This window comes from Agelaius tricolor, unplaced genomic scaffold (assembly GCF_023055355.1).
Source record: "Agelaius tricolor isolate 1412-34295 unplaced genomic scaffold, bAgeTri1.0.p SCAF_1, whole genome shotgun sequence".
Lineage (NCBI taxonomy): Eukaryota > Metazoa > Chordata > Aves > Passeriformes > Icteridae > Agelaius > Agelaius tricolor.
Window position 1 is genome coordinate 20,623,093 of NW_027269261.1, and position 24,469 is coordinate 20,647,561.

At 46.0% G+C, this 24,469-nt stretch overlaps 2 long non-coding RNA genes across 2 annotated transcripts; one reads left to right on the forward strand and one right to left on the reverse strand.

Moving 5' to 3' along the window:
* Positions 1 to 5,297: 5,297 nt before the first annotated feature.
* On the forward strand, positions 5,298 to 5,958 carry LOC139589583 (uncharacterized). The gene is made up of 2 exons (XR_011679064.1): positions 5,298 to 5,417; positions 5,593 to 5,958. It is a non-coding gene; the product is annotated as an uncharacterized lncRNA (long non-coding RNA).
* A 4,226-nt stretch (positions 5,959 to 10,184) lies between these two features.
* LOC139589577 (uncharacterized) lies at positions 10,185 to 24,185 on the reverse strand. The gene is made up of 2 exons (XR_011679059.1): positions 23,804 to 24,185; positions 10,185 to 20,599 (listed from the first exon to the last, which is right to left on the reverse strand). It is a non-coding gene; the product is annotated as an uncharacterized lncRNA (long non-coding RNA).
* Positions 24,186 to 24,469: the final 284 nt, after the last annotated feature.

The following is a 24,469-nucleotide window of genomic DNA, read 5'->3' on the forward strand; positions in this document are numbered from 1 at the left end:
TTCTTTACACTGCACAGGCACTCTGAGATAACATCCCTGGTGTAATTACTGTGATTTAACTCTCTGTGAGCCAAAGTTATGGGGGTTGTAAGAGAGGGCACAGCAGGTGCAAGGGATATCTTCAAATAATAGTTTAATTCAGCTATGAGCAAGCAGCCTCCACACTCAGCTTGCATGAGTACATGAATACAGTATAAAAAACCCAAAACTGATATTTCTGTGGCATCTGATGAAACTCAGGGACAAGGCCCTGTGGGACAGGTGTGAGGGGAAAGCTGTGGTAGAGCTCCACCAAGACTGAGCAGGTTGCTGGTGTGACCCACTGGGTGATGGTCACTGCCTTTGCTGTTGCTTCAAGTTCTCTGGCTGGGGTGAACCCCAACAAAGGCGCTGGCCAGAGATGCTGGAGGCCTCAGGCAGACAAGCTGCATAAAAGTTCATGGCACATAAAGTCTGGCTCACTTGGGAGAGTAAGGAACACAGTTAAGTGTTAACAGTATGTGATGAGATAGATGCAGACCAGAATACTCCACTATAAACCATCCCACCAGCAACAACAAATTCCTCAGCTTAAACTGCGCTCTCTTCAGAGGGGAAAAAAAAAAGAAGAAAAAAAAAAGAAAGGAAAGAATTGCCAAATCAAACTGCTGACTCCTTTTTTCTTATCAAAACACCACAGCATACATCTTAACAGCCTGAAGTAAATCAAATGCGGGACCAGCTGGAACTGGCCAGCTCCCGACCCTCCGTTGATATCAGGTGTGTGCCGCACTTCTCTGGCAGATTAATTTGTGATCTCAAGTAACTCAGAGCCCCGAAAACTTTCAGTGCAGCTGTTAGGACAAGGCTGAAGGTTTTCTTGGAAAGTGTCACCACTAAAAAAAGCTGGAGTTCTTTTCACTAGACGGAGATACTCCATTACTGATGTCAGATGACTTTGTTACATCTATATATCTTGTTTTTAAACTCACACACAGTGGAACTGTGGGACAAAACTCAGACTTATGGCCAAAGCCTGCAGGTGTGCATCAGGCTGTCCCCTTTGCATGTGGAGCTTCCTCTTGGGGCAATTTGGGAGTGTTCATACAAATGCATCCCTAAAGAAACCTTTCAGCTCGGGAAAAAAATGGGAGAAGATCTGGGAAAAGCAGCACAGAGCGCACAGAATTGAGAGCAGCTCACAGACGGCAGCTCCGAGGAGAGCGTGCCCGCATGTGTGATCAATATTATCTATTGCGAAAGAGAGCCTCCGTGTTTCTGTGGGGGAAAGACATTTAGAAAGAAGGTCTTTAATTATTACCTGCAGAGAAGTTAAAGTGTAACTCGGCAGTAACGTACTCCAGTGCCAGTTTTGGGGGGTGAGTGCCGCGTCAGGCATCCAGCCTGCCTGAAGTGTGTATGTGAATGGGGAAAAAAAAATAATAATTTTAAAACCACATTTAATTTAACCATGAAGGGAAAAAATAATACAAAGCAAGCATTGACAAGGCAACTGCAGAAAGAAAATGAGTTTATCTTTCAGGCTGCTGACCTCTCTTTATGCTTCGTGTGGGGAGCTGCCAAACAGGGTCTGGAGCTCATAGCACCCACGCGTGATCTTGTGTTCACCCCCTCACTGGTGTTCGTACCGCACCTCCCATGGAGCTCAAATCCGCCGCCTTTCTGCCACGGCCTTCTCCTCGCACACGCTGCCCAGGGGCTCCGGTCATAACGCCCCGCCCGCTTCGCCCGCCTCCCCCTTCCCGGGCCGCCTGAGCGGAGCTTGAGCGGGGCTGGAGCGGGGCTGCGCAGGCTGGAGCGGGGCTTGAGCGGGGCTGGAGCGGGGCTGGAGCGGGGCTGCGCGGGCTGGAGCGGGGCTGGAGCGGGGCTGGAGCGGGGCTGCGCGGGCTGGAGCGGGGCTGGAGCGGGGCTGGAGCGGGGCTGGAGCGGGGCTGCGCGACCGGCGGCGCCCCGGGAGGGGAGGCGGGCGGGTGCTGAACTTGCGCGTCTCCTCGCCCCTTTGGAAAATCACCTCCTCTCTACAAAAAGGGCAAGGGGAGCCCTGGGGTTTCCAGGGTCACGCCGATACGGCGGTGTATGTATATATACACTTCTCTTTTTCTTTTTTTTTTTTTTTTAAGGGAGTTTTGGTTCTTCGGCAGGTCAGTGTGTTAATTAAAAGTTGGTCCAGGTTGGTCACTTGCAGTCCCAGATGCGCTTTGAACACATAAGAAAATTACTATTTTTTTAAAGATACCAAATGCAAAAACGCGATAGAAACCCCATTTCCTCCTTACTATTAACTAGCAGTCGGACAGAGAAAATCATTAGAGCTATCATTAAATATGAGTCTATTTTTGAAGAATGTCCTGCAAAATAGCCCCAAAATATGATGTAGTAATTTAATTTTTTTTCCTTTAGCACTAGAGGTGCTAGCTATGTTTTCCCTCCATTTCCCACACCATGTATATTAAACAGGGAGGGAACATTGCTCTGTTGTAGGTGATGACCCCAGACTTCGCCAGAATATTTTGCTCCTCAGAATAAAATTGTGAAATGGGTCTCTCTTTCAAAATCTATATATTGGTTTTTATAATTACCTCGTGGTCTAAACTTCTTCGCAGTCTATTTCTTGAAGGTTGAAAAAAATCATGAAAGGAAGCGGGGAGGGGGGGGGGAGAAGAAAGAAAAAGAAAGAAACAAAGTTAGCTGTATTAACATTTGTTCCAGGCTGTCAGTAACTTTCCCTGGATCGGGTCCTGTGTTTCTGGAGGCGCCCTGCTGAGGCGGGTGTGCGCCCCTGGCTGTCCCGCCTGCAGCCCGGCCCGACCCTGGCCCCTGGCAGCCCTGGTGCCGCTGCCGCGCAGCCCCCGCCCGGCCGCTTCCCCCCGGGCTCGGCCCTCGCTCCGCGGAGCGCTGGTGCTGCACGCCCCGGAGTGTGATCTCTCACATTCCAATGGAAAGCTAAATAACTCCCAGTGTTATTTTTTGCAGAAAAGGAGGAAAGAAAAAAAAACAAGGAAAACAAGGAGAATGCCCCCCCGCCCCTTTATCCCCAAGATTTTATTCTTTCTCCTGGAATATTTTCTCCGCGGCCGGTAAAGCGCAGTACATGGCTTGGCTTTGCTTTGCCTTGCCCTCGGCCGAGGCTGATCCCCGCAGTCCCTCTGGGACAAGCAACCGCGGCCGGAGCCCAGCGCCGGAGGGACGAACTCGGCGGAGCCCCCGCGGCCGCCAGCCCCGAGCCGAACCCAGAGCCCCGAGCCTGCGAGGCGCTGGGATTTAAACCCGGCCCGGTCTTGCTGTTACCGGGAGCGCGTGTTTTGTTGGTTTGGCTTTTTGTTGGGCTTCTTTTTTTTTTTTTTTTCCCTTTCTCCTTTGTAAGATACGGAAGGTGAATAATGAAATCCCTTCGCTAATAGTTTATGAGCCATGAGATTGGAAATGCGGGCGGATGGACCAGTGCGTCACTGGGGAGCTGCGGGAGCCGGGCAGGAGAGGCGCTGACTGCCGGGGTGGCCGCTCCGGCAGCGGGAGCCGCCGCCGGGGCCGGGGGGCCGGGACTGCGCCCGGGCACTGCCCCAGCGGGGCCGCGGGAGGGAGAGCGGCTCCGAGCGAGCGGGCTCGGGGGGCGCTGCCTCACACGGGTTCTGCGCGGCCCCGCGGGCCGCACAAAGGCAGCCAGAGCCCGGCCCGGGGCTCCGCGGCCGCCGCCTCCGCCGAGGGGCGTGGGGGCGAGCGGGGAGAGACCTTTGGTACCCGTTCGGAGGGAGCTGGGGGCGCGGCTGTGGCAGGGGGGACAGAAAGCCCCTTGCCTCGGCGATGCTGCGGCAGGTCATGTACGCGGGGACGGGGCAGGAGCGGGCGGAAGCGGTGCCGCCGCCCCCCTGCCCTCCCGGTACGCGTCTCTGTGGCACTCGCGCCTGTAGAGGAGCGGACATTTGCCATCAAGCCCTTGCCACGGGATGTCCGAGAGCATCGCTACCTCCCTGCCATAAAAACAAACCACTCATCAGCTCCGCTCGGTGTGTGCCATCGAGAGAAGTCGCCGCGGTGCGAACGGCACCATCTGTCCTGCCATTCCGGGAGACGCAGATATATTTCTTTAGACAGGTCAGCAGTTCTTCCCGGCCAGCCCTGTCAGGCACCTGTCAGGGGAGAAAACCTCTTCATAGCTGCCGCGGTGGGATACTCATCAGCGGCAGCCCCTTTGCTGACAGGGCCCAGCCTCAAGCTTCCCGCAAATCAATGTCCTCGGGGGACAGGCAGGGGGCTGTCGCTACCGGTGGACGCCGAACGTGCCGGTACCGCTCAGACCTCGACAAAACACGGGAGGGAGGGAGGGAGGGAGCACGGCGGGGGGAGCCGGCCCCGAGTAGCCCGTAGGCTGCCCGAGGAAGGCCGGGGTGGGCTCTGGAGCAGGGGTTTCCCCCCGGGCCCGAGCCGTCGGACCTCCGAAGGGCCGGGCCCCGGGTGCCCGCAAGGACGCGGTTCCCGTGGCACCCCCGCGTGCCCGGGGCTCCGCCGCGCCGGGCGGGACAGCGGTGTTTGGGACAGCACGCGGAACCCCCACAGCCACGCGTGTCGAGGCGCTTTCTCTTGAGTGGGACCATCGCTCCGTGGCTGACCCCAAGCCCCAGTCACACACTTCGTCCCTACCAAAGTACCGCCTTCTTCCCTCCTCCCCCCACCCCCCCAATAATTCCGACCTGTTTTCTTTCTGTTGCTCACTTGGTTTCAGAATGAGGGCACGTTCAGGGAAGCCTGCCTGCCCGCCTCCTGCACTTCCACACGGTATCGCGTGGACATCTTCCCCCACCCCTCCCCCCCAAAAAAAAAAAAAAAAAAAGCAGCAAACCAAACCAACACCAGGCACCACCACCAAAAGAAAAACCTCAAATGCGCCGTGTGTTCCCAACTTGGAGTTAAAGTCGGTGCTAATACGGGTCAGCTCCTGCCCCTAGCTGGGAAGGCAGGGAGGAGGATGTAACGTATGGGTTGGTGGGGGGTGGCGGTGGGGGGAGGAATAAAAACAACCCCCAAAATAAACAAACAAACAAATCTCGCGCACTGTCACAATAAAGTGAAATTCCTTTCTACACACCCACAACTTTAGCTCTGTCTGCTGCCTGGGGGGTTTTAATCTTGCAAAGAGAAAGGGGGGCTTCCTGCGCAAAATTACGCCTTCTCCTCTCATTTGTTAGCTGATTCCATCAAAAAGTTCGCTATTTATAGGCTACACACACGAACCTGGAGTAATACAAACCCTCCCGTGTTGTTGCCTTCGCAAAGTGGCCGGTCCTGCAGCATCGGATCGGGTTTGTGTGTGTGCGCGAGTGAGAGCGAGCCACGCAGATAGTGCTGCCATCCGAAAGGGGAAAGAAGAGCTCAAGCTGAGAGACTTATTAATTGCTAAGAGCTGCTCTGCCACCAGCCATGTGAGTACCTAACAATGATCACCTTTTGCACAGATGGTCAGAGATCAGGCACAGACACTTTCTGTCCTTTTCCTCCTCCCTCCCCTTTCTTATTTTTTTATTCCTCTCATGTATCCTTCCCACCCACCTTTCCTTTTTTTTTTTCTTTTTTTTCCCCCTTTTTTTTTCTTTTTAGTTTGAGTTTGCACGGTTTATTCCTCGTGAAGAGGAGGAATGAAACGTGGGCAAACGCGGGGGAGAAAATGTGCCGGCGAAGAGGAAGGAAGGAAGGAGTGGTGAAGGGAGAGGAGGAGGAGGAGGGTTTGTTAAGCGATCGCCTTGTCCCCTGAGTCCGAGCCGGCTGGGAATTAGTAACAGCGAGATAGCGGAGGTTGTATCCCTCCCTCTTCCTCCGCTTTCCTTTTCCTGGAGCGCTCAGACCCCCTGACAATTATTACCCTGGTATCAACGCGGACAACGAGCTGTTCATCAAACCTCATTTGGAGAAATTGAAAGGGAATTAAAAATAAATAAATAAAGAGAGAGAGAGAGCTCGAGATCACGCGGGGATAAGGGTGTTTGATGGCTCCGCGCTCAGCAATGACTGTCCGTCAGCTCCCAGCCCGCTGTGCCGGCAGGCAGAAAGCGCCCGCAGAGCAGCCCAGTCCCGCGGGCTGAGCGTGCGATTTTGGGCAGAGAGAGAGAGAGAGAGAGAGCCCCGGGCCCTGGCCCCCGCCGCCCCTTCCCCAGCGGAGAAGGCAGCGCCTTCCTTCCCTGTGCGAGGTGTCAGCGCTCTCCCGGCAGTGCCGGGGCTCGGCGGGCACCGTGCGGGAGGCAGGGCACGGCACGTGGGGCTGGGGAATTGCACAGTTGTTCCCAGAGCGGGCAAAAAATGCAATCTGTGCTAGAGAACGGAAAGGTAGGTGTCCTGGTTTGTGCAGGAATGCAGGGCTGGGAGATTCCGCGTGGAAAGGGGGTGGGTGTGGAGAGAGAAAGCGAATTTGTTTCCAGCGTGGAGAGGCTTTTCTAACCCGACATTCGAGCTCCAATCACACACTCTGAGGTTAGCGTAGCATTAAATTAACAGGCAGGGTCGGGGTTATCCAGGGCATTATACCGCGTGCCCGGGATGTAACCTCTGCTCACTTATGCACAAAGAAGAGGGAGAGACGGAGTTACATCAGGAAAGCCAAAGAGCACGGTGAGTATCGGTATTCGCTGCTCTCCCTCCCATTCCAAAGTTCAAAGGCGGCCGGTGCGGGACTGGGGCTGGCTCCGCCGAAGCCCCTGCGCTCCCTTTGGAGCAGCCGCCTTTGGAGCCAGGGCCCCCAGCGCAGCCCCTGCGGGGCGAGCCCTCGCTGAGCAGCAAGGAGAACTTGCGGTATCTTGGTTAGAACTTTGCTACTTTATGTAGAGAGGAAAAAAAATTTAAAAAAAAATTGACTTGGATGCAGCGCTATTTATAGGTGGCAGTAAAGGCTCCTTTTCAATAAGCAGCCGTGGAAAAAAAAGTCAGAAAAGTGGCTGCTTTATTGATCCGAGGCGCTGGACGGTCACAGCCACGCCAGCCAGGCTGCACCTACAAAGTTGCGTCTCCTCTCGGGTAAGGCAGCGAGAAGGGGAATAGGGTGCGGGTTTTGCTGACCACTAGCTTGGACACGATTCAATTCCCAAGCACATGTACAGGGCAAAAGAGTGTGAGATGGAAGACTTTTTCCTTTTCTTTCAGACACGCACACAATGCAGGGCACCCGCAGGGCTGAAAGTGGGCCAGGGCTACACTGTAGGTATCAGATCACACAAAGCAGAGGAAAGAAATCCAGTTAAAAATACATTAGTTGAAATCAGAGGACGAGCTTGATTATTTTTTTTCTTTTAAACAAAGGTGCACGTTAGAACAAGCTGGAAGCACTCTTTGTGCCTGACGGTATCCCCCACGCCCACTGGAAATAAAGAAGAGGCTTGCTCTTTCTTTGCATCTTTAAAACCTTGTTTTAATTAGAATTGCCAAAGTAGGACACCCCGGTGGAAGATGTTTTCAAGTATCCACCTACCTCTCTGCTGTAAGCAGAATTGCTGTCTGCTAATTTGCTTGAAACGCAAAATTCTGCCCCACCCCCAGCTTGGCTTGGCACCTACTCACTTTTTCCCCCCGAAATTGCAATCGTTTATGAAAGGTTACTCCATTGGGAGGAAAAGAGAAACCCCAAACACCCAGCAGTAATGAGATCAGTGGATTCCGAGAGCCTCGCTTTGCTCTCTACAACAGGAAAGGCTTTGGACAAGAGAGCGTCCCAAAAAAGTAATGCTTTTTTTTTTTTTTTTTTTTTTTTTGAAGTCCCAGATTGGGCGTATCCTTACCCTTCTCCTTTAATTTATTTGATTAAATCATAACCAAAACAGACTCATCAGCTTCTCGTATTTCCTCAGCTGTAACCATACGCGAAACCTTTTATATGGAGACAAGTAATTGGCTTTAGTTAACTCAGGGCACGGGCTGCGCTCAAGTTCTCCTCCCGTTCCCAGGGCAGCGTTTCACGCAAACGCATGTTCCAGCTCTGCCTCACGCTCCTCAGCCGCCAGCCTCAGGTTTTTAAGCTATTTGTGCAGTTCCCCACCATTCTCTGATTTCGCACATGAGGGATGCTCCCGGCAGAGGCTTGCGGGACCAGGGGGCTCTTCCCCCTTGGGATTTGGGAGTGGCGGGAATGGTTTAGGGGGGGTCCAGCCCGGTTTGAACTCGGAACCGCTCCGGGACCGCGTCCCGCGGCCACTCGCGTCCCGCCTCGGTACCGGGCTCGCGGCTTGTTCCTGCTCCCGATGAAGGACCAGATTAATTTCACCTTCAGGAAACCGAGGTTCTGTTAGCTCACTTCTGTCTTAAATCAAAAATAAAGAAAGGGGGAGGGCGGTAAAGAAAAACCTCTTAAAGTTTCTCAGGTAAAGCTCGGCTTTCCTTTGGTCATTACTCAAATGAAGAACAGCGTCAATTAACTCCAAATTGGAAATGCCTGCCCGAGAAGAAAAATGATAATTCCCTGCCGTTCTCTAAGAGGTAGTTGCAGGATGGCACTTAGTGCGTGTGGTCCCTAATGACAGGATTGCTGCCCTGCCCGGGGTTCGGCTCTCCCTGCCCCGCTGGCTTCGCTCTGAGCTCGGGCAGCGACGCCGGGCACGGCTGTCCTGCCCAAACCTTCCCCCTGTCCCCGGGCACGGCTGTCCTGCCCAAACCTTCCCCCTGTCCCCGGGCACGGCTGTCCTGCCCAAACCTTCCCCCTGTCCCCGGGCACGGCTGTCCTGCCCAAACCTTCCCCCTCTCCCCTCGCTCGCTGCCCGCAGCCGCACGGGCTTACACCTCCCACAGCCAGCACAGTGTGACCACACCGTGACAAGAGATTTAATTACCCCCATCCCTCGATAAGAGGGCAGGGGCCTCTCAGCAACAGGTAACCGAGGGCACCTGCAGCTCTGCAAGCTGTTTAACTGATAACAGAGGAAGGACAGAGGGGTCGCTTTCGGTAAGCCGGGGTGTGAGGGAAGCGGGATATTAAAAAAGGGGTGCACAGCGATACTTTGGCAAAAGTTTAACGTTGCTGCGAGGAGAGCGGGACCCCCGCAGAGAAACGGGACCGCTGCTTCGCCTCGGCTTCTTGCTCGCTGTTTTCAAGCTGTCCCCAAAAGCCCCTCAAGCCGTCCCGCGGAGCTGTGGCGTGGACACGTGTTGCTCTCCCGGGGACCGGGTCCTGCGGGGGATGCTGCGGAGGATGCTCGGCTCGGGCCCTCGCTGGGACAGGGCTGTGCGCCCGGGAGGGCACGGCCGTGTGCGCGGGGAGCGGGGCAGCCTCCCCCCGCTATCTCATCGCTGAGAGCACGGCAGGAGCGGGGCTGCGCGGTCGGGCACCAACCAGACCCGGAGCAAGCCCCGGCAGGGTCCGTGGGGGGCTCAGAGCCCCGGTGGGGCGCCCACGGGCAGCCCGGGCCGGCCCCGCTCAGCAGCAGCCGGGGCTCCGTGCGGGCGGGCAGGGCTGACCCTGGGCGGCCGGAGGGGAGGGTCTCCGGCCTGACCCGAAAGGAGGGAGCTCCCCCTTCCCTTCCCTCCCCTCCCTTTCCTACCCGTCCCCAGCTCTTTGTTCTTTGCCCCTTTGTTCTTCTTCTCGAAGTTTCCAGGGGGGTTGCTGGTGCGGAGCAAAGTTACCGAAAGCTGAGGAATTACATTAAGTGGATGTCTGAGCAAGGAAAGAGGGTGGAGGTCCCTCCCCAGGGCTAAGAGCTATTCCCCGAATCCCGCTTGTCTGCTTGAGCAAGGGGTCGGTGTGGGGTGCTGGTGCCGGACCGTGCTCGCAGTGATGCTGAGGCAGAAGAAGCTCCTGCGGCCACAGCACCAAGGGACCGGGCACCTCCTTCGCCATTTAAATGCGTTTTGGGGAACAAACATCTTTTCTGGTGGGAAAGGGAAGAAAATAATAGTGATTGGTGAACATGTAATGAGATGAGGCAGTAGGTAACAGAGATTAAGGTTTTCTGAATGCTAGATTTTAGGGAACACATATTGGTTTGGGATGCACAATCTTAGAATGGCTTTGTCTCCGTCACTTTTTTTTTGCTGTTTTTCGTGTTTGCTTGATAGGGCTCTGGTCAAGTGTTGTCAGGAGTTAAACAAGTTGGGGCTTAATTTCAAAGTAGATGGACTGTCTTCACAGAGCAGCATCACAGCTTAAAAGACAGGTTTAATGTGGTTAATAGGAAATTGCAACATGGTTCAGTAGTGGCAATAATACCAAAACTTCCTTGGAAAAGGAAAACTCCTTTATTTGGTACAATGTGGAGTAGTCTTATCTCGTCTTTACTAATCATTATTAAATGATAGAGAACTACAAGCTTACTTTGCCTTGCACTAAGAAATCCCAAAACACTTCACAAATATCTGTTATCACAGGATTCCTATCTCTCCTCCTGATACATGAAAGTAGGAAAACACTTTATATGGGTGAGCTAGGTATTAGGAAAGCTGATGTGAAAAAGGAAGTTTTGATATGGTGCACTGGAGTAGGTCACAGCAGGTGACAGAGCCAGGTCAGCATCCTCAACTCCAGCACGCTTCCCTAACAGTGCTGCTGTGCTCCCACCTTTATATCCAAGGATATCATGGACGATTGTAGCACTTCAGCATTTGCTGAAAAGCTGCATGAATCTAATTCTTGTAATCATGAGAATGTCCACAAATATTTGCTGGTTTTACATAGGTAGAGATTCTATAGAATTATTTAAGAAAATATACTTGCTGGTTTTACATAGGTAGAGTTTCTATAAAATTATTTAAGAAAATTTTACATTTACAGTAGTTTTGTAATACGTAAAAATGTCACGAATGTTTATTATGATGTGCAAAATTTCCAGAATTTGTATAACTTTTTTTTTCTGGTACTTAACAAAGTTGAGAAATGGGGTGAGATCAGATTGGGGTCAACTAAACAAATGTTCTAGACCGGGATTTTTTAAATGTGAATACATTTTAGGGATAAGCCCATCCTTTTGGCAGAGGTTAAACCCATTTTTCCAATGAAATGGGGTTTAATTTGAGGTGATGTGGGGCCTTGTTTTCTCTGACATTGAGAGAATAAAATCCCAGTGAGAAATTTGGGAACCTTGCAGCTGTAAGACACAGCTTTAGCTATTTCAAGGTGGCGACTCAAATGCAGAAAATGTCCATGAAAACTCTGACCTTTATTATTTAGGACTGTGATTCAGAGTTGAATGTAATAATTGGTCAGTAGCAAATTAGAGAATGATACAGACATTGCATCAGCTACTTTGGTGGTCGCTCGATTTTCTAGCTGTGTCTCCACACACAAGTCTCCTGACTTATTGTTTAAATCCTGAGGCCAGCAGCACTGCTTACTGTTCTGTTTATATCCCAGCGCTCATAATGTGGTGTTGCAATATCCAGGTAAAAATGTTCAATGCCATTTAGAACAAGGAATCTGCCTTGAGCAATGCTGTAATCAGTAATAGCCAATGTTACTGAGAGCAACGGCTTCTGCAAATGCCTTACTGCCACAAGTTAACCCAAGTACAGATGTAATTCTGCTCAAAACTAAATAAAAGCAGAAAAAAAAGAATAAAAACCTAATTGGAAAAGTGGATTTTAGAGAATGCTCTGTGTGATCAACAAAGGCTGCTTCTGTCTAAGTAATGATGACAATTAGAGGGACAAGTGATGTTAGTGGGTGCTCGTTCAAATAGAGGGTTTCTGCAGCATGAGAAAAATTACTTTGATTCAAAGGCATTCACTAAAGAAAGGGTGGTTGCATTTTTCCTGTTAATTTGTCTTTTCACCTGTGCTTTTTGCTGATGCAGGTAGATTTCCTTTCAGCAGATGAGAAATGTATATACGTTTTAAAAAATCAAAACAAAACAACAAAACAGACAACCCCCTACTATTTCCCTTGGAAATTCTGCCATCAAATACAAGTTACTAAATATTGCACAAGATTTTAGAAGGCAAATCTAAATATATAGCCTGGGATTTTGTCATCTTGGTTTTTGGAGCAGAGGACAATACTTCTCCTTTGTAGCTATTTGTTAAACTACTGAGTTTAAAGGAGATATAAGGCAAGACTTTTTACCTCTGCATTTTTATCACCTTTGTCAAGAAATACAGAAAATGAGGGGAACATCACCATTATTTTTGGTTTTACTTTCCTTGCATTTGTTAATATATGTAGGGCAATTCCAAACAACATCAGTGCAAAGGAATGTGGCATAAAATCAGAATAAGGAGGAGATTAAAAATGAGCACTCTCTGCTTTGTAATGGATACTTCTAGGCATAGGTGTGAATGAATACTGATTCATTTATACAGTTCTTAAATGGAAAAGCCTCAAGTTTACAAGAAAGGTAAACAGCATGTCATGCTGCATTTAGCAGATGTTGGCTTGCTAGGAAAATTGAGAGAATGGTCCCCTTGACATCCCTGCAGAGAATTACATATTTCTAGAAAGGAAAGGAGAGCACATTACTGTAAGAATTTTGTTGAGAATAGATCATTAGGAACTTTAACATTGTATTTATTTTCTTTTATTTGCTTATCTCAGCCTTAGCAAAACTAATTTTTTTTCCTGTAAATGCCTGTGTTTAATTCTGTTGATATATACCTAAAAAAATTAGAAGAGCTTACCAGATAATGCAAATCTCAGGCTTTCAAATGTTACAAGTGCCTTATGTGCTTACTATATATGTAAAATTACCTCTAACCATAGTAAATATTAGTTCATTTTGGCTAAGATTCAGTTGCTGAATAAATCGCATTTAGATTTTTTCTTTTTTCTTACTGCTATGTCATGCATGGAGAGAGCTGGAGCTCATTTCATCATATAGGACAGGAGTACAATTAGGATGTTGACTGAACATTTGCAGGAAATACTGGAGATAATGGCATGTTTCCATCTAAGTATTTCAACTGTTTCAAAGTTTGTCATTCTTAATAAATAGAGTAGTAATAATAAACTTAGAAACTACTCCCCCACTTTTATATTCTGTCACAAAAGACTTCTTATTCAAAGCACAAAAATAAATATTTCTCCATATTTTCTTACTGACTCATGACCCTGAAGTACAGCACTGGCAAAATACAGGCAATCCCTTCCCTCAAAATATTTGCAAGAATTGCGTGTTATTGTTCATGTGTGGGACTTTGAAAACACAGCAGTAATGTGTGACTCTGGCTCTAAACACAGAGGGAGAAAAGATGATAAATCAGTATCAGTTCATTCTAAGTAACTGATTAAGATAAAGGCTTTGATCTGTTTTCATTGCAGTTAACACTGAAACTCTTGACTTTGAATCGCTTCCTCTTACTGTTTGGGTTGTGGAAATGCTCAGAAATCCCAGCCAGCACTTTGGTTTTCTTGTGCAGGAATACACAGAACTGACATAATCTTCTTTGTTGAAAGCTGTTGTTCCAGGCCTTAATTTCTTGAACTATTTCTACTTAGTACTTTCCTATTTTTCATCATGCAGTGGGAAGTTTGCCCTCCTCCCTCTCCCCTGAAATAGTTACCATGTCTGTGAGTGGCATCTTTCGTGTATTGCGTTTAACTATTTCAAACCTTCATTCAAATAAGCACTAAAAATAATTTTTTTCCCATTCATATCAAATACAAATTCTTACATTGATGCCAGTCTTGGGAAGCTGCCAATGAACTGTTGCTGCTAAGTTTAACATCCATTTATGACGGCTGTTAAAATGGGTGAGGATTTTGCATGTTTTCTTCCAGTTAGGAGAATTTTCAAGTAGAACTGAGCTATGTAATTCCATGCAGATGCTTATCACTCAGTGCTTTCTGAACAAATTAAATCACTATTTAATATATTTTTTACTGTATTCTTTCATATTTTTGTATTCACACAAAAAGAGCAAGATATCTGCAATAGGCTTGCAATTTATAATTTAAAATAGTTCTTTAAATGAGGAATTAAAATAGCACAGATCTCTGAACTATAAATCAGAATTTTTTTTCTCTTTCTAACTTGAATTTTCTCTGAATAATTTTCTTCCCTCCTCCCTCCATATTCATCTCACCTACTTGAAAAATGTTGGAAGTAGTATGCATTAGAGTAGGATACAGGGTAGCAACTCCTCCTTTTTCAAAAGACACTTGGAGTTCTTTATAACATGTCTTTGTAGAAAGTGTTTAATACTTTTAGGCTGATTGAATCTTTTACATATGTCAGAAAAAAATACTGTAGTCCAGTGATGGTTTCCAGTGGCACCTGGATATCAAAAGATTTTGCAGCTGCACACATACATGAACTGCTGCTGACATCAGGTGCTGCTGGGGCGGGTGGTGTATTCAGGTGCAAAAAAAAAAAAGGAATTCACACTTCTAAATTCAGTGATACCAACTACTCTTAAACACTGAGTAGAGAAATTTGTCCTTTTTGTTTTTCCAATCTGTAATAACATCTTGCAGTGGAGTAAGTGTGATATATAAATGTAGATATCTATGACAGATACAGATGTGTGTGTGTGTATATATGTCACATTACAGCCACGGAAAAATTTACTCAAGGGGACAAACTTGCTTTAAAGGAAGTGTCACATAAAAGAGGAACTTTATGTATCCAATGTTATCTGTCTTGGTAGAAGAAAGAAATTACTGAAAATGTAGCATCTAACCTTCCTTAAGCATAAGTGCATTTATGTAAGAAAGGATCACCTGTAGTAGAGCCATGTAAGTGAGAGTGACTATAATGACTGGATTGTATCTCAGTTCCTTCACTGATTACCTGGCAAATAATTTTTCATCAATATTTAAAAATAAAAATTCTTTAAGAGGGAAAACACAATAAATTCAACCATAGAATGAATGCTGGGGTCTGAAGTTTTTTTGATAGTTTGTTAGGCAGCAAGCAGCATTCATAGGAAAATATTCAAAGTGGAAGGGAACAACAGACTCTATGTTGGGACTGGCATAGATCTTTCCTGATCTAACACAAAATGCAGAACAAATCATTTGTCCCTGGATTTCTGGGATCTTTCAAATCACATTGAAGCTAATTCTTATCTCTGAGGCTGGCATCACATCCATCCATCACACTGAAATCACTGAGATTCATGTTCCACAGTCTGGGACTTCAGACTGCAATCTTTAATAAATTTTGAGCAGCTTATTTTGATATTATTAGTTTTAAATGGTTAGGCAGAAAAAGACATGGTAAACCTGTGATTCATTGTAACACTTGACATTTAAGAGGTGAACTTGTTCTGTTCATCCAAGGGGCACCAAAGACATAATCCTGACTTTCATATAAGGGAACTGAGGCACAGAGAGAGAAATGACTCTCAGAAGCCCAAGTTCCCAGTGATATGTTGGTGATCATTTTAGGAATACAGAGCAGGTTGCATATACCTTCTACACACATGCTGTAGCCTCATAAAGTGTGTTCATTTCACGGTGCCTTCACAAACTCCCAAAATCTTGTTGCAATGATTTCCTCTAGAGCTTTGTGCCACGCTTTCATTTAGTGTCAACCCTTCATTCATCAAATGTCTATAAAGCCTGTACCTTGTGGTCACCTGTATGAGGATTGAAAGACATGTTAATCTTTCCAGTACCCAAAGAACTTCTTGACTGCTAACTCCTGTATTTCTAAGTGCAAGAGCAGAAATATGTGAAATCAGATGGAATTACTCTTGCATAGCACTTCTTGGACTGAGGGCAGGGGGATGAAAACTGGCATCCCATTTTGTACATGCTCACAGCAGCACAAAAGATGAGGCAGAAAACCTGAGCTGTAGTGGAAAATAGTGAAGGGCCATTTCTATTAAACTTGTACCTAAAGAGTTGTTCTGAGCAATGGCAACTACTGCTGGAATAGAGGAAACTGTTTATGGATGTTAACTCTGAGTGGTCTTGTAACTTAGACAAAAATGTGATATCCCATCTGCACAGGTAGAAGTGTGAAGCAGCAGTCTCATAACAACTGAACATTACTACACCAATCTCTCAAAAATCATTGCTCATACAAAAAAGTTAAAAAGAAAAAATAAATTGGTTCATGAAAAACCATGTTTCCTACCATACACCTGGCTAGTAGTAAGTAAGGTTAGGAATATGTTTTTACATTAACAGCCATTAAAATGATTGACTGTTGATCGTGGCCATGTTTTTCCTTTTTCTGTAGTCTTAACTGAGCACCCGTGTCCCAAGTGTTCAGAGCAGGGGCACAGAGACTTAGCTGTGCATGCAAGCCTGGTAAGTGTAACACAGGTTCTTGGGAGGGCTCCATAAGGACTTGGAAGGGGTGTTTGTGAGCCAGTGCCTCTACTTCTCAGCAGCAATCTAGTGGCAAAACATTATGGCGGAGTTTCTAAACCAGTGAAATTGTTCTAGAGCAATGAACTATACCATAGTATCCAATAGTACAGTCCAGAAATTTGATCTTAGGAAAATCACCTTTGGAGAAATAAGTGAGTAGAAGGAAATAATGGACACAGCTAAACTCTGGGTACAGTATATAAAAAATGGTGTTAGGAAAAAATGGTTTGGTATCAGTCAGTAATGTGAGTCTCCCTAATGCTTCTTTTAATTCTCCTGTAACTGAATGATGTTTTCTGTACTCTGTGTAGCAGACGGGTGGACACAGTAACATATTCAATACCAGGCTGAACACTTTCTGCCAAATAAGAGGCATGTTTGGCCATCTCATGGGAGAGGGTAAATGGGGACACAAGATCTTTGCAAGGGAAGCAGTTCCCCAATGTTACCTTCTCTGTGCCTCCCCCTGCAGAATCCCATTCAGAGGATGAGCTCCAGCTTGGCAGCCTGGCTTCTAAGTGCTGCCACACCTGGCTGGGTACCAGGTCCCTCCTCCCCTGCCTGCTTTTTGCTGTGCAAAAAGGCACTGCCAGGTGGCTATAGATGTCCTCTTTTCTTCTTTCCTTTTGGCTGGAGCTGCCATCTGACCAGAGGGGTAACATGGGGAAGGCTGAACCCTTCCATGACCTGTTTGGGGCTATAATTGCATAGCCCAAAATTGAAAAGACAGTTGTCTGTAGTGGCTCACCAATGCTTTTGGTGAAAATGCTTGACATTCTATCATCCAACTACAGAGCAGATTAAATGACTGGCACTATTTTGAAGCATCTTTTATTTTCTAGTTTGCTATCAACAATTAGATACATACAGATTTTGGGACTACCCATTATATTCCTTTCTGAATCTTCTAAGAAGACAAAAACAAGACCAAAATTATCCCTTCTTTATTAAAGGCATTAAAAAACCCCATCCTGACAATCACAACCCCAAAACCTATTGGATTATGTATTTTTATAGAAATTGATAAATTGGTACGTATTGCCTTAGGTATGACAAAGTTCCTAAACCTTTTTAAACTTAATGTTTGTAAGCTATTAACAAACCATGATTCAGTAATGCAGTGGAAATAGCATAGCTAAAAAGGAAGTAACTTGCCTCCTTGGCAGAATTATTGTTACCTTGTGTGTAGGAAAAGCCTTCATAGCTGGCTGCCTTTACTGCAATCACTGGTGCACTTTTTTTCCCCAGGATATCCCATTGTTTGCCACTCTCCTTCCTCAATCATTTTTGTCATGCTTTTGGATGCAGGAACTTTTTCCGGTTAAATGTTTTGTGCAGCACCTAACAAATTTACCATTCCACCCTGGATAATGCTGTAAATACCTAATGAGAACACATCTCTGGCAGTATAAATCTGGTGCAGTTACCCTGTTTTTTGAAGCCATTGCTCTGCACTGACACGTAGTTGGGTCTGACAGCCGCAGGTCTCTTGCTCTCCCTTTTGAGAGAAGGACCTACTATTTTGGGAGTTATTTCTGCCAAAATCTGAGACCTGTAATCCTACTAACATCAGAAGGAGAGGAGGACATGCAGCTCTTGGCAGCAGCAAGCCCCACTAATTTCTGCACTGCCCAGAAATTAACTTCAAGAGTCTCAAAATTGTCATTAAAATTCAATTGTTTCCTTCACATTTAGACATCCGCCCATGGAAAAACACCCATTGTGTAACTTCTCTCCCTCTCCCTGGAGGATGGGAAGGGAGCCCTAATGGTGGCTGAAAAGACAGAGGCAAGAAAATGAGCTTACCTTGCTGCCCTAAAGTTAAGCAGTAATCCAAATGGCACCAACACTGAAATACCCAATAATTTGGATGTAGACTTTCATTGTTAAAGATTTCACACTGGTTGTGCTGCTGTCCTGGTTATATAAACAGCTACAACTTTCTTTTTTATTTTTTTGGTTTTTTCCCCCCTCTGTATAATATGACTAAAATGCCATGGAAAAATGCAACTTCTCAATTTTTTAATTTGAAATTGAAGATTGGATTCTCAGCTGGTGTAAATTGGTATGCCTCCACCGGGCTTTCACTGGTTGCATATCTTGTTTCTTGTCTGTGGCTCTGACCAGGTAATTACCAAATAAGACCATACCATAACATTCACATAGAGTAATGAAATTCAGGGATCTGACTGAGGTTAGGCAGCTAAATATAAGTAAATGCCTTGGTCTGTGGAATAAGATCTTTTCACTTTTCTCATAGTTTTCCATCATGAACAACTGGATTAAAACTGGTGTTCCCTCCTTCTCATCGGCCTCTTGGCCATCTGCTGAGGCCTGCTGGTGTAAGAGGAAGAATGAGTTCAGTATCACATTTCACTCAGGGGTCTAGAAATGAGCATCCTTAATGCACACCAAATGAGCTAAATTACAGGGGAGTGTTTCCAGCAGGCATTCCAGGGCTGTGAATACAGCCTGGGAACCCATGGGCCAGCATGCTTTGTCACCCCGGCTGATGCTTAGAGAGGCCTCCCTATATGCTCCTGTACACCATTTTCTACCTGTATCTATCCCATCTTTGCAAGCACAGCTCTTTGTGTGTGCCTGGGGATGTACTGACGCATTCTGAAAAGTCAGAAGACTCACTGAACTCTTAAAGCTGGATAATGTCAATGGGCTTCAAGCAGGGTCTAGAGGCAGTTGAGGTCCTTCCATCCAAAATTATTTAAGACCCAATATTGACCTATCCATCTTTTAACTTAACGTGCCAGGTGAAGCCGTGCAACCTCAGGGAAGATAATGAATACAAACAGTGTTGGGGTTCCATAATGGAGTGTCTTGGATGCTTTCTTCTCTACTGCAATAATATCAGTTCCTCTGTCATTATATAAAAAAGAACACTTGGAGAATTCAAGTTCAGGGATGAAGGGTTTTGTGTTTGCTCTTCTTCCAGTCTATAAACTATTCATTCTATGCATAGGCTGCTTCCACTCTCCTTTTGAAGATGTACCATCAGTATTTAAGGTTATTCAGACAAGAGAAGGGAAGCAGCAGAGAGCATGACTGTAGCCTCCTGTGAAAACATTGAATTATGTGGGGTAATCCTGGATTTCTGGCTTCCAGGACTCCTTTAGCACTTACACATTAAGAATAAAATACATTAATGGGCTTTTGAGAATTCCTGAGATATGACCTTAATCATAGATAGAACTTATCTGCCATTAAACATAATACCTTCCTGACAGCCACCTCCTGCAACCTTTGGCATTGAGATCTGTTTGGAAAAGCAAGAGGCATTCTGGAAATCTTGTAGTGAGTACCTGCAGCCCCAGGAGTGGGGCCCATCACGTACACTTTCCCCAGTGTGCTGCCTGTCCCTTGCACATGCGGCATGGCTGCTTTAGTGCAGACTGTTAATCGCTTGTTGGTTTAATATTTGTGCAGTGTGTCAAAGGGGAAAGGGCTTAAATTCTGTTTGCATTTTAAATAACTGTCTTGGCAGTTGCACAATCCACAGTGTTTATGTTTTTATGGAATGCACCATTTGTGACTGTTGTTTTAAGAAGTGCAGATATTAAACATGGCCAAGCAGGTTCTACAGTGGGTCTGGCCTGCACTGGCTGTCAAGGGCATTTGGAGAGGTGCCACTTAGCACTGCACAGTTTGCCTGCCATGGATTGGCATATTATAACTTGGTGATGGCAGTTTGGCAACTTTTATCTCTATCAAGCAAGCCAAATTCTGATCCTTTTACTTAGAGCTAGTTCAAATTCCTCTGATACTAGACTCAACTCTTTTAAGAAGCCAGATGGGAGAAACTAAGAGGTGACCTTATTCTGAGTAGACTTGGATCTCACATTAGTTAAGGGCCCCACCCTGAATCCTGATCTCTGATAAATTAACTTTTTAATGTTTCATTTAATGTTTCATTACTGACTTTGGCACAAGCCAAATGTCTACGCAGATATTTATGTTCCAACAGACAAATGCAAGCTCATTTTTTTCTTCTAAGTATGTTATGTTTTACAGACATGAGTAACTCATGTGGGATCTTTCCCACAGAGTAAAACCAATGTAAATTCGCATGACTCAGGGATTTGTTTCAATGCTCATGTATAAGCTCTCATTAGAAATGATTATGCTTGAAGATCAAAAGAAAGTACACTCACTTGTATTAATGTTTAATGCATAATTCACATTGTTAGAACAAAAAACAAAACAGTCGGTGGTTGTTACGACAAATATCAAACATTGGCACTACTAACCAACTCCCAGAGAGGATCCTCCATTGCCTGGCATTGGCTGAGCGTGAGATTTCCTCTTGCGTGTGCTGTGCCAATCGTCTTGGGGATTTAGGACACCTTCCCCTCTGGATGAGTAATGCCCCTGTAATGACAGGAGTGGGGGAGAGCCTGGATACCCCAGCACTGCAGATGGATCTAACACTCAGAGGTCTCTCAGTGGGAGCAGAGTGCACAATAATCCAATTCATTTTTTTATTCAAGCAGGATTTCAGATCAGGCATGCTCCTATAAAACTCTCATTGCCTTCAATCTGAGTTTAATACCAGGCTTAATGTTTGAGCCTTAATATCAAGACCCATGGTCAAAGTCATTCAGCACCACAGAATTTAAGCACTTGATTTCTTGTTTATGTTTGTCCATGTTTACCTCCTTCAGTCAATGCTTATTTTTTTACCAGAATTATTCTTAATTAAATAAACAGGTTTGGCATAAGGGAGTTGTAGATGAAATCCATTCCCTATATCCTTAACCAAGACAAGCACAGGAGGGCAAAGCCATGCTTGTAATCACAAAATGAGAATCCCGTGGGCATCCTTGCCTGTTACACAGAGTAGCTGGGACTACTTTATCTGTGTAAGGGAAGACTCCAGGTTACCCTCTGTAATGTGTGACACATTGCAGTCCTTGACACAAAGTAGAAGTTGGATTTTTTCATCTTCATAGCTTTTAATGGCTATTCCTATGTCAATGTTTAAAGGGTCAGCAGTTTGTATCATTTGGCTTTTATATTTATGCTTCTTCTAAAAGATTGGCTTGTTTACTACCAGAGTTTACATAATTTCTACCTCATCTAGTTTTTTTTGGTTCCATCCCCTCCCCCCTGCCATCTCCTTTGACAAAAGCAAACCAACAAACAGTCTTAAGTTTAAAGTTTAGGAGGCTTCATTCACATTAGAGAGTCACCTCCCTTCCATGGATGTCTGTGGCATGGAATGACGCTGAATGACATTTGACAAACTTTGCGCTTGGCACAAGGTCACAAAACACCTTATACATTCTCATTATCAGTTCAGTCACTTTCCTGTATTGCCAGTGATGCAATACACCGGATTCAGAGCAGAGGCAGAGAGCCTGCCTGGGTTTTAGGTAGTTCCTCCCTGATTCAGACCTCTGTAAGCAAACTATAAATTAGCTCTCCATTCTTAAGGTGCCTCCTGAAGGCCCTCTTGTTCTGCAAACCCTTCTGTGTGAGTCTGTGAGGTTCCTCATTCAGGAACTAATATTGCTGAGTCAGACTGGGTGCTATTGCTATGAATGGAATGCAGTCAAATGGATCGTGGATGTCTCAGAGGGCAGAGTAGAGCTTTGGTGTTTGTTTACCTTTTGTTTGGAACAACCCATTCAAAATATTTATGATTGAGAAGCTGGTATTTCTTCCAGTAAAGAACCTTTTCTCCTCTTTAGGGCAGTTGAGAACGTATTTAGAGTATATACTGGTTAAATTGTTTATTTTTAGTGGAGTGCACAAGGCATTGCTATCTTGAAACTGATCATAAATACATTTCTGTTGTGGGGATTTCGTTGAAGAAGAAAAACCTGTAATGAATTAAATATGCTTCATGAGAGAAGAAGTAGGTCAAATGTTGGGCTAAATTAACTTCATGTTATACAAAATGACTAAATTCTGTTGTTTTCACCTGTGGGACTCTGGACTCGTCTACACACAAAGTTATTTCAAGACACTTATTAGGTACACTGCAGTAATTATGTTCGACTAAACCCATGTGTAGACAACTCCTGCACCAGCATAAGAATTCAGTTTCTTGAATTACCTTAATCCACTTTGAAAGTGGATTAAGTGAAACCAGGAAACAACTCGGTCATTCCAGAATGAATAAACTGAACACAGTTCTGCTTTACATTCACATCCGACCTTATTCCAGCATAATTTTCCTGGGCTGAGAGGTTCTTAGGATATATCTACATGGCAAATTAATATGTGATTACAGACACACCAACTCCTCCTTTACTCTCACTGGCATGAGTAACAGCAGTAATGAAAGATGGTAGCACAGACTCCAGTACAGCCTATTAACTGGAGCATATATATGCAGCTGGTTGTGAACAGCCTCTGCTGAAATCCACCTGAGCACACCCTCACTTCAGACTCAACTCACACCCCTTAGACTGACACAGGGGCTGGGAATACCTCTCTGCATCTCAGGTGTGTATGCACACCAAAAACTGCATGTGTGATAGCACTGCACATCAGAGCTAAATGGGAACCAGGTGAATTTCACTTCAGTGGTTAATCATGCTGGAGAAGCAGCATGGCTCGCACATTTTTAATATACACACCTCTGAAAACCAAATAAAGCGTCAGCTGTGTGACTGCAGAAGCCAAATTAAATGTGCTGTAGACAAGCACAACTCAGATGATTTCACTAGGGCTGGATTTGGCTTCATAGTTGAGATCTTGCTTATTTGGCTGATACTTGTTTTGTTACCTATCTGCTCATTTATTTTAATGAAATTAATGCATTTTAATGTTCCTTTAAGTGCATTCCAAAAATAGCAATTTGATTAACTCATGTGCTTTTAAAAGTGTGACAATCACAATGAAAAATCTCTGTAAGCTGAGGTAGGGTGCAATTTAAAGTAGCATCTTGGGTAGCTATGCCATACCCTTCACCCCTTCAAACAAATTCCTAACATCAATAAAAAGAGCTTCACTTAAAAATGAATGGCGAAACACAGACAAAAATCAAGCTGTACACACTGCTTTTCAAGTCTACCAAAAACATGTATCAGTAATATGCTCTGCTGAGACAGTAAAGACAGGTAAGAATTCAGACTAAAAGCAGTTCAAAATGATTCCAGAACAGAAACGTGTAGCAAACTTGTCTTTCTAGCCAAGCCAGAAAGCATCCTGAGTAGCTTGGATTTAAAAAGAAAAAAACCTACAACCCAGTGCTTTCAATTTCAGGCTTCTGAAAATGACGCTTGGACTGTAGGATATTCCAAGAATGATTTCTTTCTTCCCCAACTCTTTTCCCAGCTGTAGTAGGTGATCCCACCATAGCTGCTGCTGAGGGCACTGAGCCCAGCAGCAGGAAAGGTGTACACTAACTTCTCCCCGACTTTATCACCTTATAAAAACTGTAATTGCAAAACCTGAGTAGTAACAATATTAAGCAAAGGCAATTTTTCCTTTTATTGTATTTAAATGAGGAAAATTAAAGTATTAATGCTAATATTAAGGCTGAACAGAGGCAGTTGCAAAAAAAATAATTTAGTTTCAGCCCTGCTACATGATTCCCTTCACAGACTCTGCTGCACTAGTTACCTGTGCATTGGTGATGTTGTAACTTGCTGTTATTATAATAGGTGGTGTGAAAAGCAACACAGAAGAGGGAAACTTGTCTCAGGGCTCTGCTGGGACGCTCTGCGGTCACGGAGTAGGTGGTGTGGTGGTGCTGCAGCAGTTTGGGATGCAATGTGTGGGTAACAACTGGTTTTTAGATGAGGAGGCAGTTAAACTCAGGCTGCCACGGATAGCTCAAACGAGGCCTAGTTCTAGGAATACTTTTGCAGGCGAGTTAAGTCTCACACGTGAAAATGCCCTCGGAATTTAGTGGGAGCGTTCATGGAGATTTGCAGGATCGGGCTTTGCGAAGCACACGAAGCCAGGGCAGCGGATGCGTGTGGCCGCTGCCATGGCCGGGCACAGCGCTGCCAGCCTGCTCGGCGCTCACAGCGGCCCCGGGGCTGCCGCAGGCCCGGCTGGCCCTGCTCTTAACGCGAATCCTCCCGCTTTGGGGAGTAGCTGCTCGGCTGCCCCAGCAGCGGAGGTGGGGAGCGATGGCTCGGGCTCCCCTCACCGAGCCGCGCCAGGCTCTGCGCCAGCCCTTGGCTCTCCTCGGCGGCGACGCCATTGCGCAGCCGGCTGCCCCGGTGAGGCCCGGGCTGCCCTGCCCGCAGCCCCCCCGGGCACCCCGGCTCCCGGCGGGGC